The following is a 15,029-nucleotide window of genomic DNA, read 5'->3' on the forward strand; positions in this document are numbered from 1 at the left end:
TACAAAAATCTGGAGTCACATGTTTCTGTATGAACAAATCTCAAAGATAGAACATTGAGTGAGAAAAGAAATCATAGGATATTTATAGTATGATATAATTTTTGTAAAGTTTTGTTGCATGCAAAACTAGCTCATATTACTAATGTATAAAGTTGCCAAGGGAATGACAGACGTTTAAATAAGAGTGGAGACCTCTCCTGGAGGTGAGAGAAGAGGAAAAGGCTAAAGGATTGGCCCATGTTACGGCACTGCTTTGATGTACTGCTGGAATTCCTTTTTAAAACCTGAATTAAACATATCAAAATAATAAGATTTGAAGAGAAGAAGAGGCATGACCACTAATTATAGTGCCTTCTATATTTTTCTAGATTATTGATATTTTATAATTTAAAAATATGCATAAATACTCTATATTTAAAGTATATTAATACTATGAGTAAAGCACATGCAGGACTTTATTTTATGAAGACACAAAGCCTTGGAAAGGAGGAAAGAAGGCTGGTCTTGGAGGGCTTTCTGCAGTTGATGCTAGCACTACCGTAGCAAGTACCAATGCCAGGCAACACTTAAAGAAGTAAGTTCTAGAAGCAGTAATTTACTTACTTCATGCAACAACCTGTTGCATGTATCCCCATGTGTAGGTAGAGAAATTGAGCCGGGCACAGTGCTGCACCATTGTAATTCCAGTGGCTCACAAGTTCAAAGCCAGCCTCAGCAACTTAGCAAGGCCCTGTCTCAAAACTAAAAAAAGAAAAGAAAAAAGGGCTCAGTAGTTAGGTACTGCTGGCAGGAAAACTTTGAAGTCCGGTCCCAAATACTGAGCTGATTAGCGTGTGAACAAACCACAGCCTGCTCTACTTTGGAGTGATTGCTCTGTGGTGTGGGCAGCAGTGTAGACCCAGGCAAGAATGGAGGTAGAGAGGTAGAGTGACATTCTTATCTGGCCTCTTTTTCCTTACTGATTTTCTTGCTGAATCTTTCTATATTCTTAATGCAAACCTTTGTTTTGTGTTCTGTTTGGCAATTACCCGCCCCAGGCAGGCCTTATCTTTCCCCTTGGTTCATGGTGGCTTTTGTTGTATGGAAGTCTTTAACTCCCTCTGGAAAATGGGCCCTGAGCTGGTGGTGGGAGAGAAGGAGAGAAGCTCAAGTGGGGTCATGAAAGCTGCAGAAAGGGCCGGATTTGGTGACATTTCCTACTTCCTTGTCACTTGCAGAGTAGGCTGGCTGAGCTGCAAGGCACCGGATTCTCCTGGCTGTGAGCATGTCTACATTTCCGCCTGCAGTTCTGAAGGCAGTGCTCAACCTGGTGTCTCTCACAGCACGGAGCAGAGGACCTGCGAGGCTGGATCGCCTGACATCTAACAGTCAAGGACTCGCCGTGGTTTAGGACACAATCCTCAATGCTGGGGCAGGCGAGTGTGGACAGGGGCTGTCATGGAGCTCAGTCTATTAAGTTGCACAAACTTTCCTTGATTGTGTGTGTTTTCCAAAGGGGTATGTGCCTAAAATTTCTTTTGATGCAGAGATAGTGACATTAGATGTTAAATCAGTTGCTTTCCAGAGTTCTTATTTTACCAAATAAAAAATTGGCAATTCTCTGTGGGTGCCTCAAAGTTATTTATATATTTTTCTGCTCAGTTAATTTTTTTTTTAAATCTGAGAACAATAGTCACAGAGAAAAGAGTATAGGCTTTTAAGACTCAAAACATGTGTTTTCTATTTGGTCACATGTATTAGCTCTATAATGAGGAGGCAAGTCACTGGACTTCGGTGAGTCTTGGTTTCTTCCCTAAAATCTTGGTTTCCTGGGGGTAATCATGCTCTCTTTTGGAAGACAGGATTAAATGAGATAATATCAGCAAGGGCTTAGTTCCATATATAGTTCACTGCAGGTTTATCTTGCTGCTGCCTCCCCTCTTGGCAGTCAGGGACTGGATTCTATTTGCATGCCGTGACAATCATTCAGTTTAGGCTCAGATCATAGTGGGCACTCCAAAATGGTCTGTTAAACCACAGTGAGATACCATATCATGTCCACTAGAGTGGCCACCATCAGAGAAGGGGAAGGAAGTAAGGAAGGGCAGAGGGAGGGAAGGAGATAGAAATTAACAAGTGCTGATGAGGATGTGGAGAGTCATAACTCTTGCACATTGCTGATGAGGATGCAGAATAATGTAGTCACTGTGCAAATGGAATGGCAATTCCTCAAAGAGTACAGAATTGCCCTATGATCCAGCAATTCCACTTATGGAGGTATGGATGTATATCCAAAAGAAATGAGAGCAGGCACTTGAATGGATATTTCCACACCCGGGTTCACAGCAGCCTTATTCACCATTAGCTGAGAGGTGGAAGCAACTCAAAAGTCATCAAGTTACCTAGATAAATAAAATGTGCCATCAACACATAAGGGAGTATTTTTTGGCCTTTAAAAAGTAATCTGTCATGTGATACAACATGGATGAACCATGGGGTACATCCATGGAACGTTATGGTTAAGTGAAATAAAGCCATATTTCATATTGAATGATTCCACTCCTGGGAAGGACCTAGACTAACAGAATTTATAGAAACAGAAAGTAGAATGATGGTTGCCAGGGACTGGAGGGAAGAGGAAATGGAAAATTACTGTTGAATGGGTTAGAAGTTTCAGTTTTGCAAGATGAAAAGAGCTCTGTGGATGGACGGTGGCGATCATTTACAAAACGTGGATGCAGTTCATGCCAGTGGCGTTGGACTCTTCAACATGGGTAAAAATCCTGAATTTTATGTAATGCTTATGCTACCATAGTGAAATATATATATATATATATATATATATATATATATATATATATATAATTTTTTTTAAAAAATAGTTGTCTGTTACATTGAAGAGATAATAAGTGGATGGGGAGGATAGAAGCAAGGATGCCTGAAGCCAGAGTCTTCTGATCAAGGAAATAGCAAGGAAATAGCTTCTCAAAAAACAGCCGTGGGGCCTGCCTGCCTGCAGGGGTGGGTGAGAGCAGGAGGAGGGAATGAGGGCTGAAGGGCAGCCAGCAAGCAGGCCATGCAGGACTGTGCATTTTATTTTTAATGGAGATGCTGGGACATGATGGGAGGACACGTAGGAGTGAGTGGAAGGAGGGAGGGTCCCGGAAGCCCTGAAAGGTGTCCCAGCTGCTGCGGGCTGAGCAGAGCCTCTGCGAGTCCCCTCCTCAAGCATACACCAGTACTAGGACTCCATCTGTCCTTGGAGCCTGCCAGCACCCACGAGGTTCTCCAATCAGGGCCTCCATGCATGCACGGTCCTGATGGTGATCTTGCTTGGGCGAGGGTGGGAAGGGTGTGGGGGGAGTGTGTCTTCCCCAGAGATGGCTGGGGCTCTGGCACAAATACACCTCATTACTCTTGGTTTCTAACGTGGGAGGAGGAAGTGTGAAGGGTGGAGGATCTGTTTCTTTTAGCACATAATTAGATTAGAAACTGGCTGGTTGTTCGGGGCAGGGACCCACCCGGATGAGGCCTATAGGAGAATCTCCCTGCTGGGTGGCTCCCTTCTTGCTCTGGAGGGTTTTGAATTTTTTGGACCTAACTTCTTGAGAAAAGGCCTATGGTATGTGTCACATGAAAACCCAGATTCCAAAGACTTAAGTCCTCATATCACTTGTTCATTCACCCATTGATCATTTATTGAGCACCTAGTGAATGCCAAATACTATGTCAGGCATTGGGAATATGCATGTAGAGCCCATCCTTGAATTGTTCACTGAATCAATGGTAGGATGAAATAAACTTTGAATTATACTATACTGTTTTACATTCTATGGTGCATACTGATAATAAAAATAAAATAAATTGTCCATTATTTATTACTTCCACATTCATATTATATGTAAGGCATTGCCTTTGAGGGTGGCAGGGAGGTACCAGGGATTGAACTCAGGGGCATTAGACCACTGAGCCACATCCCCAGCCCAAATTTGTATTTTATTTAGAGACAGGGTCTCAATGAGCTGCTTAGCACCTTGCTTTTGCTGAGGCTGGCTTTGAACTTGCAATCCTCCTGCCTCAGCCTCCAGAGCTGCTGGGATTACAGGAGTGCACCACCATTACCCTGCTTGTTCAACCCTTAGGAAAGTCCTTTGAGGTAGGTACTATTAACAGCCCATTTTACAGATGATGGTTCTGAGGCACAGAAAGCACAGTGTGGTAGGGGCACACGGCAGCAGGAAACATGGCAGGCAGGAATTGCAAGCAAGGCAGTCTGGCTCCAGAGTCTTGTTTGTGACACTCTGCTTCCTGTGAATGGGAACACAGAGGAGTACGGATCAGGTATGTTTCTCAGAGCAGATGATGCCCAGGCCTAGTATTGGAAGATGTCAGGAACTTAGCCAAACAGAGAAAGGATGAGCAAGGACTTTGACCAGTCACATTTTCACCAATCAAAGTTTCCAGTGGACTCAACTGGGAAGCAGAGAAGCAAGGCAGGACACATGAGTTCCAGAGACAGAAGGAGAGGGGAAGCATAAGGTGAATCTGGAGAGAAGCCCTGGGACAGGATTGGGGGCATTTATTACTGGGGAACTAATGTAGGGGAGGGGGAGTGATGAGGTTGCAATGACCACTGTAGGATTTTTGCATATGGTGGACTAGTATGAGCCCAAATGGAATTCTCTCTGACTGGGCAGCCATTTCTCCATTTGTACCCCAATCCCACTCAGATCTGTTCTTCTGGTCTGCACTGTGCCACAGGGAGGGTTTGTCCCATGACTGAATCAGGGGAAGTCCCCGGCCTCTGTCTGCTGGGCTTGACCTGGTGGGCATCAGCAAGACACTAAAGAAGGGGAGGAAAGAGAGCTTGGGGATTTCCTCACTGCTCCCTGTGCTTCTGAGCCAGCATGTGTCACTGTTCCTCTGCCACCCAGCTCCTGCCTGTGGCCTGTTTCCACAGCTCCACCGCTGACTGAGATCAGTCACACCTCTTGTCTCCTTAGGTGCAGAAGTGGTGGGTTCCCACTGCTGCAGTTATCGGGTGCACCCTTAGTGGTTCCCTTATCCCTGCTCCATCCCTGTAAATTTTCCCTTCATTAAATCTACTTTCGAGTCACAGTGAGGTGAGCCTTTTTCACCTTACTGATAACTAGTCATGTTGAGAACTTATGATCTGGTGACAATGACCACTTCTTGAACACCTACTGTGTGCTTAGAGCGTTGGATGCATTTTTCAGATAATTCTTACTAGAGCTCCATAAATTATAGACTATGTATATTCATTTTCAAGAGAAAGAAACAGAGGCAGGCAGATAGATGCTAAGTAACTTGCACGAGGCTATGTGGGTCTCTTGTCCAGGTCACACAGCTAATCAGAAGCAAAGTCAAAATTCAAATCCAGGTCTCTTGGTTCCGAAACCCATCCTCTGTCTGCTTCTCTGGGTCACCAAGTAAATCCTTACAAATTCTTAATTTGTCTGGCTCTGAGATATCAGTAAGGGCACCAATAATAGAATCTCTAGGGCAAGTGGAGATGGGGTCTTCCAGGGAGGGCATGCATGCATGTTGCTGTGGAGTGGTGGGTCTTTAAATTTGGAACTTTGCCATTCCTGCACCAGTGAAAAACACAATGATGGGTGATTCTCCAGAATATCCCTCACTTCATCACATGCAGTTCTTCTGTGGAAGGAAACTTTGCCCATAAAGAGTTCAAAAGAACAGGAAGCTCATCCCGTCAAGACCCACAGCAGAAAGCAGAAGAGTATATTTATAGAACAGCATTTTATAATTTTCTAAGATCACTTGTGGGCTTATGCACCAAAGCTTAGGAAAAGGCACAGAGTGGAGGCCAGTGGTCAGGGGAACCACCCTGTTTCCTTGGCAGGGCAATGGCTGAGACAGCTCTTCCCAGAGACAGTATGTGGGGAAAGGAAAGGCAAAACCAATGGGAGGTTTGAACATGTGGTCTTTGACTTTTTATTATTATTATTATTTTATTTATTTTGATGTGTTTGGGTGAAATGGGTTCCAGAGCCTCTGGAACTAGGAGCTGCTAGAGCTGCCCATCCATGATTCCTGGTCCCCCTCTATGTGCTTCAGACTTCCTGTTCAGGTCCATCAGCAACAGGAAGCAATATCGATGCCTCTGCCTTCAATTTCTGCAAAACCCGGTCACACTCTAACAACAACAGGAGCATTTTTGCTCCTCACCCTTGTGTTTTTATTTCTTCTTAACAACAACCCTTTGGAGACTTTATCATTATTCTTTAACTCCTAGCATTTTTCTGAGGACAAAAAGGACTAAGGAATATGAAAATGCTTTGCAATAAGGTCATACATGTTTGGCAAGGGTTAACCTTAGTCTAAAATAGCTTTGTGTCAGTGATGCCCAAGAAATGGCCTCTGAGAGATCTGTAGCAGGTGTGGCTGGAAACACGTGGTACCTCTGATTGGTCCTCAGTCAACACAGTGGCGTTTTATTTAGAAACATTGAAAGTAGAAGATATCTGATTTTGTTTCTCAAAATGGGTGGCTGGATGCTAAGACATATAGTTTATCAGGAGTCTCCAACTCACATGAATGTCAAAGTCAGGAGATTAATGCCTGATAGTGGCAGTGAGCTCCTGTCCAATCTAATGCCACCTGACCTTTGTCAGGCAGGAATGAAAATCTACCTCTTTCCCCATGCTGATAGCTATTTTTTTGCATTTACCAGGAGGGATTAGTTTTGGATATTCTTTAAACCTTGGGTAAACTCCTCTAAATATATATCTTCAGGTCTGATAGAGTTTGTGGGCCACCAGTGTACAATCTCTGCTAGTCTGACTGTTCATGCCAGATGGCTTCTATTCCTCTGTTTATTGCAATCTGAGCATCTATCTTCTTTCCTATGCCCACTGGACACCACCCTTCTGCTACCATTTCTTAGCCTAAGGCCAAGGTTACAGGTCAAGGATGCTGGGGTGTAGAAGCTGTAATTGGAAGCCCAAGGTTCAGTCTCAGCTCCGCCACCTACAAATGAGCAAGGGACATGATCTCTCTGATCAAGCCTCAGTTTCCTCATCTGTAAACATATAACACCCACCACACTGGGTGCTGATGGAAAGAAAATGAGGTGGCAGTTATTTAAGGCTGAGCCAGCCTATGCAAGCTGCTCAACACCATAGCTCCCTCTACTTCTCACAAATCTAATGTTCAAAACTGGATTAAAATAGGCAGCAGTCCCTGCAAGAAGTTTTTGTGACCTCTCTGAATCCGCTGGATCCCTTTGTTTTCTGAATTTCACCTTCTCTTGAGTTTAATTCCTTGTACTTTACTGTAGACCAGGCACTGCCTTATAACTTTCTCATAGCAACTGTTTGTAAGGGAGAACACCAAGGACAGGACTCTAATGGACACCTGGCACACCAAATTGGACAACAGCAAAGAAATAGGTGACAGGAGAGTGCTCATAGCAAGAGGATGTGGACTACCAAACTGAATTCTACTTCCACTCCTGGAAACATAATGCAAAGTGCAACTTTCATGGGGAAAGCAGGTCTGACAGGCAGAAAAATGTCCCCTAAAGATACTAGAATCTACCGCTGGGGGCTGTGAATATTACCTTACATGAAAAAGATCTGATCAAGTTAAGAATCCTGAGTTGGGGGTATTATTTTGGATGATACAGATGGGTCCTAAATACAATCCAAGCATTAAGGATGAAATAAAAGTATCGAGAGACCTGACACAGACATAAGAGAAGGCAGTGTGTGAATGGAAGCAGAGAGGGAGATTTGACTAATCCAGAGGAGAAGAAGGCCATGGGTTGGAAGAAAGCAGAAAGCAAAATGAGAGTGAAAAGATGCTCTGCTGCTGCTTATGAAGATGGAAAAAGGGGCCATGAGCCAAGATATATAATGACAATAGTGCAAGATGCTGGAGAAGGTGAGGCTAGAGTCTCCCGTGAGCCTCCATGGGGCGAGCAGCTCTCCAACATTGTGGATCCAGCCCAGTGATACTGATTTTGGACCTCTGGTCTTCTGAACTAGAAGAAAATAAATGTGTGGTATTGGTAGCCTACAAGCTTATAATAATTAGTTACAGTATAAATAGGGAACTAAGTTAGCAAGTGAGGGAAAGAAAAGGCAGAAATAAAGAAATAAGGATGAGGTATGGAACTAACATAGGTGCTTGAAATAATCTTTTGAGAACTGTCGAAAGCTCTGAGTGCTTATCCTGATTCTTTGAACATTTGGCTGATTCTGCTCGGGCAAAGCACTTCCCATTTAGCTTCTGTAGGCACAAAGCTCGAGTTACTGAAACTGCAGAGCTTAGAGTTCAGAGAAATGCAGGTGGAGACAGATCTTAGTCTGCAGCCTACTGCCACCATTTATTGGCTGTGCGATATTGGGCTGATCCTGTAAAAATCTGAGCCTCGGTTTCCTCATCTGTACTAGGAAACTATACTAGAAAGCTATAATGACATTTGTCTTATGAAATAACAAGATGGTGCACGGAAGTGGCTTAGCACACCTGGCACATAGTAGGGAGTCAGTATTCAGTGAATTAAATGCCCTTTTACTTTTACTTCCATTTAAAATTAGTGGGAGAAAGGTCAGAAAGTCTGGGGCAGGGGATGCCCCTGGGCTATTCACCCAGTGTGAAAGCTGCAGTGAGGCTCACCCTTCAGCCCACTTTTTAAGGCCAAGGTTCTAGCTGCTGTCCATGCTGATAGCCTGAGTCTTCTCAGGAAACGGGATCTCTCTCCCTCAGAAACCTGAGGTGTTAGCCCTGAAAAATCCCTCAACCAAGAGAGCAGTTCAGTTGTGACCTTTCACAGGCAAATTTACCCAAAGCTCTGGGCAAGCGGGAAGAGACTAGGGAGCTCCCCTTTCCAAGGGCACCGGGCTCTGGGAATTTCCTCCTGGCCTTCCTGGGCCGGCCCTGGCCTCACCTCACTGAGTCCTTGTGGTTTCTGTCGGTGCAGAAACTCTTCTGCAAAGTTCAGCTTGAGAAGAAGAAGGAACAAGGGTTGGATGTTTTCCCCTCTTGCTTTTTGAAAACCAAGCAACGCTAAGAGGTCCTTTCAGAAACCTTAACCCAAACCAAATGCTTTCCTGACGGGGGCGACCACATTGAGGAACGCCCAGCGACACAGGGAAGGAGCCAGATCGCTTCAGAAATCAAACGGTGGTGCAGGTTCACACGCCACCAGGGACGGGCTGGAATGCTGCTTTGTTTTCGTCTCTGAATTTATAGGCCAGCTCCTCCTTCCCACCCCCAGCACGTGATTTATTATTTTGCAGACCCCGTGGCTTCTCTCCAACTTTATTTCTTTCTGCAGAAATAAACAAGGATTTTACAGCTCCATAATCTCCTCCAAAGTTTGTTTGTTCTTCCCTCTGTACAGCGTGGGCCATGTTTGTTCCCTGGGAAAGTCTCTTCTCTAATTATTTTCACATTTCAACAGCTTTTGTTTCTTCTTCTTTCTCCGAGGTTTAGGAAAAACGCTGACAGTGGATTTGCTTCAGGCTAACTGGTACCGTAAACATTTTCTCCTGGGCACATGGGAGCCTTGGTGACCGGGGGCCATGTTGCCTTTTCTGATTGTGTAACCTGCCAGAAGGAAATTGGAAAACTCGGAAACACCCCTTTGGATGGCTGGAAGAAAAAAAAAATGTAAATTGGTAATGGTGGAAAATCTGCTTATCCCATGCTGGGGACCTTTGACAGCATAGTGTTTCCAAGGTTCAACAACAGCCTGTCCCCAAAGCTTCATTTTGCTTGGGATCTTTCTGCCTCTGAGCACAGACGGATATTTGGTGCATTTTAAGCAAATGCAGATTTAAAACATCTAAGGCTAGCTAGCGTATACTAGCAAATCTTGCATTATGGGGCAAATAATAGTTTATGCTAACTAGAAGGTGTGCGCCTCCTCTTGATATTCACATGTTCAGTTTGAAGATGGAAGAATGTTTCTCATAATAGAAACCCTGGGCTCTGAGAGCCATTGAGGCTCAGAAGGAGGGGATGCTGTTTGATTCTCTCCTCTTACATGGCTTTAAGTGCCACAGTGGTTTGTTATACAACCTCTTCCTGTGTCTCTTGGGGCATTTACAGTCTGTGGCTCTAGGAGCTCAGCTCCACATTTCTAGGTTGACCTATTTTGAAGTTCTGAACCTGCCCCTTAGCATCTTACTTGATAACCAGAAGGAACCTTAACCATCCCCTGTCCAAAATGCAATATTTTTTTTCTCTTCTTCCCACTCTGTCCTGTTCTCAAATCCCCACTTGGATGAGAGACACCATTAATCACTAAAAGTTCTTGCAGGAGGCACTAGGTGTCCAAATTTCAGCTCCCTTGTCTCATCAGGCCTTGGGCCCTGTCCATTCTACCTGCCCCATATCTCAGATATGGAATTTGTCAACTCTTTTCCCGTAGCCATTTGACTCGTGTAAACTCATTGCTTTTCACCAAAACCAATGCTCCCGCCTCCTGGTTGGCCTCCCTGCAAATCTCCTCCCTCCAGTCACCTCCCAAGCTGTGGGAACTTTTTTAACCCCACAGGGATCATTACTTTCCTGCTTAGAAACCGCCTGTGCCCCTTCCCCATCATCCATGCAGACTGGTCACGCCCTCGAGCAGGTTCTCGGTGCCCTCCCTAAGGCAGTTCCAGGTTTTCTACCACTCTGCGTCCAGGGCTGCTCGCCCACCCACATGGCTGGCTACTCCCCAAACACACATCTCACTCTTCCATGCTTGATGGGCTTCGCCGACTGGGGCTGCTCTTCTGCCCTTTCTCCAGCTGGCACACATCTGCTGATCCATAAAAGCCTGATTTGATTCACGTATTAGCCCCTCTGTGAGACCTCCCCAAATCCCCCTCAGTGGAATCTGTTGCTCCTTGTCAGAATTCCTGAAGCAGTACGTAGACATCTTTTCAAAGTACTTATACCCACTCACTCCTCCTCTTCCACCCCACACCCCTACCTGGACGGAGTCTCTAGTGGGCAGGGTTTGAGTTATCCCCACTATTATATTCCTTCTACCTAGAATAGTCTGGCTTATGAGAGGGACTGCAAATGGTGTTGAGAGATGTTACTGAGCCCATTTCAAGGGAAAACAACTCTGGGATGTACTCGAGGTAAAGAGGCCCAGGAAGATCTCAGTCTTACCAATTGTCTCTGAGTCTTACTCTCCCATGACTGTATAATAGGGATCAGCATCTTTGCTCTGACTGTAGTGCAAGGTTATGAGTGCTGGCTCTGTGAGCCCTGGGATAAGGTTAGGAGTACCAGCATGCACCTATTTCTGGCACATAATAGGTGCTCAATAAACATTAGTCGAATAAAATGAGACTATATTAATGTCTAAGTCTTATTAAGGAAGGGCACAAACACCTACAGAATATGGACTGTGCTTTACCTATGTCACCACCATGGCTAACAAGACCAACATGGCACATGTGACCACCACCAATACAACCAATATAAGCACAGCTGATTAGACCAGGTTGCACAAACTGTGGACCAAGTGTGGACATCTGGTATGCTTTCTCTCAGAGAGAGAGGCTTCTGCTCAGGGAGAATGAGAAGGATTTCCATGGAGGAGAGGAATTTAGAGCAGCCCTAGGGTCAGGTCGAACTGTGTACTCTTGAACCCTTCCTCAGAGCTTCATGTGAGACCATGAAACTTCCAAGGAAGATTTTATGGAGTCTGTGGTCTAACCTTTCTGTCTTGGCCTCCTTCTTCTCGAACATGGCAGGGAGACCCACAGAGATTGCACATCTGGAGGCAAGATCCTTTCTTGGGATTCCCTCCTTCCTTGCGATTCATTGCAGATGGAGAGAGGTTCTTGTGGTTGGGTGACTTCAGCCCAGTCTCTGCCTGTGTTTCTAGATCTTTTACCACAGTGTTCTCCTTCTGAGTCTTGGTGTGCTCCCAACTGTCTTTATCTTGCTCTCATGATCTCTTTGCTCCTTTCCCATTCCTCTTACTATGGTGCAGCTTACACTCTTTCTGTTTCTCTTTAAAAGTGAAACAGCTTGTGGATTTCTGGAGTTGGATGAAACCTAGAAGCTCTATAATTAATAAGCCCCTGATGGAGGGAATCTATGTCAGTGTGCCCACTGCCGTGTACCTGACATCTAGCATAGTCTACCCTTGGTGGGGACCATGGATATTTTTGTACAAATGCACAAATAAGGAATGTTTGCTTGGGGAGATGGAGGAGGTCAGGGCAGGGCCAGGGACACTGAGCCTGTAGCTCCAGTTTGGGTCTGGTTTTGTTCTAAACCTGAAGGGAAAGGTGTGGAAGACATTCCTTGAGCATTTTAGATTGTCGAGCCTGGCTCCCTATGTGGGAAATGTAACAGAGATCCTGAGTAGAAACTTCTCTCAAGAATAGAGACTGCATCTCAAAGCACCATTCTGGGTTTTATCTCTTAGGAACATAAGGAACTGGGGAGCAGAGAGACCTAAGGAAGCCTGATGTTAGAGGAGCATGTGATGCAGAATCCTTGTCCTCAGAGAAGGCATCACCTTGTAAAGATCTTAACTGCAAAGGGGCCATGCCCTGCATGATCCTACAGCCTGCACAAGTCTCCCCACTCCTTGGGCCCTATGCTACCTGTGAAATGAAGGAGGAAAGCTAGATGTGACCTAAAGGCTCTGCCAGTTTTGAATCTTTGAAATTAGGTAAGGGACGGGCTGGGGATTTGAAAAGGATAGAGGATTCTACATCAAGGACTGTAACACCCTCTCGTTAATCTTGGGAAACTAATTCAATTGCTCTCCTCATTGCTGGCAGTGCTGAAAGTGTCTGAGCTGCATGCTGACTCATGCAGGCCATTCTGGAAGAGCTTTCTGGCCCAGGCAGGAAGCTGTCTTCACTCTGAGCATGGTCATCAGCACATGTGAGCACAGAGCACATGTGAGCACAGATCCTGAAGCATAACTGGTCCATATGGATCACGTGTGAATACACAACCAGTGAAATTCCACATCACGTACAACCACAAAAATGGGATCCTAATTAGAATAAGTTATACTCCATGTATGTATGATATGTCAAAATACACTCTACTGTCATCTAAGTCTAAAAATAAAAAAAATAAAGAAAACAATTTTTAAAAGTGTCCCTACAGGGAATATCCAAGTATTTCACAACTTGAATTGTCAGGAGACTAGTACTCAGTTGTCTAGTTTCTGTTTCTATATCTCCCTTCAGGTGGTCTTCCCACCCACCCCCAACACACACATACATACATCTGACCCCCACTAATGAGATCAGACAGAGTATCTCCCTTGAATCCCCACCTCCCACACAAACGACTCCCAGCATATGTCGCATGCACATAGAGATTCTATATGTTGCACATACACACATCCCTGTCAGCACATTCAGACATTCAATTTTACCCTAGGCTAGCATTTGGGGATAAATAGTGTGGGAATAAGCTCCTCCAAATTTCTCATGTCCTAATCTCTGGAACCTGTGAGTGTGTGATATCATGTGGCAAAAGGGAACTAAGGTGGCAGACGGAAGTTGCTAATCAACTGATGGCTGATTATTCTGGTTTTACCTGGGTGGGCCCACTATAATCACAAGCGTCCTTCCAAGGTGGAAGAGGGAGGCAAAGGGTCCATGTCGGAGTGATGCATGGCTTTAAGATGAAGGAAGGGGCCGTCATTAGTGGAATACAAACAGACTATAATAGGAAAAAAGACAAGAAAACAGAACCTCCAGAAAAGAATACAGACTCCCAGCACCTTGATTTTAGTGCAGCAAGATGTGTCAGACTTTTACCTCTGGAACCTCACATCATTACTTTTACATGACTTTAAGCCACTAACTCATGGTAATTTGTTACAGCAGCAATAGGAAACTAATACGCAGAGAGAGAGAAGTACCCTACCATAGTGGAGCTTTTGGTCAAACAGAGGAGACAGTCATAGAACCAGGGTACTCAAGCACAGAGTAAGAGAGACTATCATAGCCTAAGTCCAGGCTGCTGCAGAATACACAGGAGGAAACCCCCAGCCTACATAAGGTTTCCTCATGGATGACCTACATCAGCAACACCTACTACTGGACCTGCATACACCAGCTGCCCAATAATCTGTTAGAGGAAGGAAGGAACAAAGGAAGGAAGGAAGGAAGAAAGAAAGGCCCAAACTAGAACTCTGTTAGATAAAGAGTTGAGATGGGTGAATAGAAGGCGTGGTAAAGTGTTCCAGCCTGAACTGGTAACTTGGGCAAAGACCTGTGGGCTATTTAAAGAGCTAAATAAAGTTTACTTTGGCTGGGACACAGTGCCACAAGGGGAATGGGGAAAGATGAGTCGGGTAGGCACAGATCATGAGGGACCTTATCAGCTATAATTAGACATTTGGCCTGTATTCTGTGTGCAAGTGGCTCTCTCTTCCTCTTTCTCTTTCTTTCTCTTTTTTATGTTTTTTTCTTTTCTTGGGTTGCACTTTAATTTTCCTCTTTTTCTTTTCTTTCTTTTTTTTTTTTTTTTGTTTATTTTGCAGTCCTAGAGTTTGAACCTGGGGGTGCTTTACCAACTGTACTATATCCCAGGCCTTTTTTCTTTTTTTAAATTTATAATTTTGAGACAGGGTCTTGCTAAGTTGCCCAGGGAAGCCTTCAGCTTGCTGAGGCTGGCTTTGAACTTGGGATCCTCCTGACATGTTTTAAAAGGAGTGTATTTGACTTCATTGAACACAAATAATGCTTATGCAAATGTTTTATCTTCTCTCCTGGGCCACACCTTTGGGTTTCCCCTACATTTTTAGCAATGATTTACCTCAACAGTTTTCATGTGGGTTCACAGGGGTGGTCCAGTAGACAAAGAGTACTGGATCTGTCTATCTGGCGTGATTTTATACCCCTTCATGTACCAATTAGCACTTGACTTCTATAATCCCTCGTTCCCAATCTGCCCAGTGAGACTGGATAGTGCCTACCTATGGGCTTCCTGAGATGATCAAATGAGCTAGCCCACAAAGGACTTCCAAAAGTCCAGATACAGGGGAGATGGGGGTAGTCTATGACCGTATTTAT

The 15,029-nt window shown here is 44.6% G+C and overlaps 1 long non-coding RNA gene across 1 annotated transcript in view; it reads left to right on the plus strand.

Annotated features, from left to right (window-relative positions):
• The first annotated feature begins 2,666 nt into the window (after positions 1–2,666).
• The window catches only part of LOC144368071 (uncharacterized), a 40,428-nt gene continuing 28,065 nt past the window's right edge, over positions 2,667–15,029 (plus strand). Inside the window, exon 1 of the long non-coding RNA XR_013427817.1 lies at positions 2,667–2,753. This is a non-coding gene — a long non-coding RNA (uncharacterized LOC144368071). The remainder of the gene's footprint in view (positions 2,754–15,029) is intronic.

The sequence above is a fragment of the Ictidomys tridecemlineatus genome, chromosome 11 (genome assembly GCF_052094955.1).
Source record: "Ictidomys tridecemlineatus isolate mIctTri1 chromosome 11, mIctTri1.hap1, whole genome shotgun sequence".
Lineage (NCBI taxonomy): Eukaryota > Metazoa > Chordata > Mammalia > Rodentia > Sciuridae > Ictidomys > Ictidomys tridecemlineatus.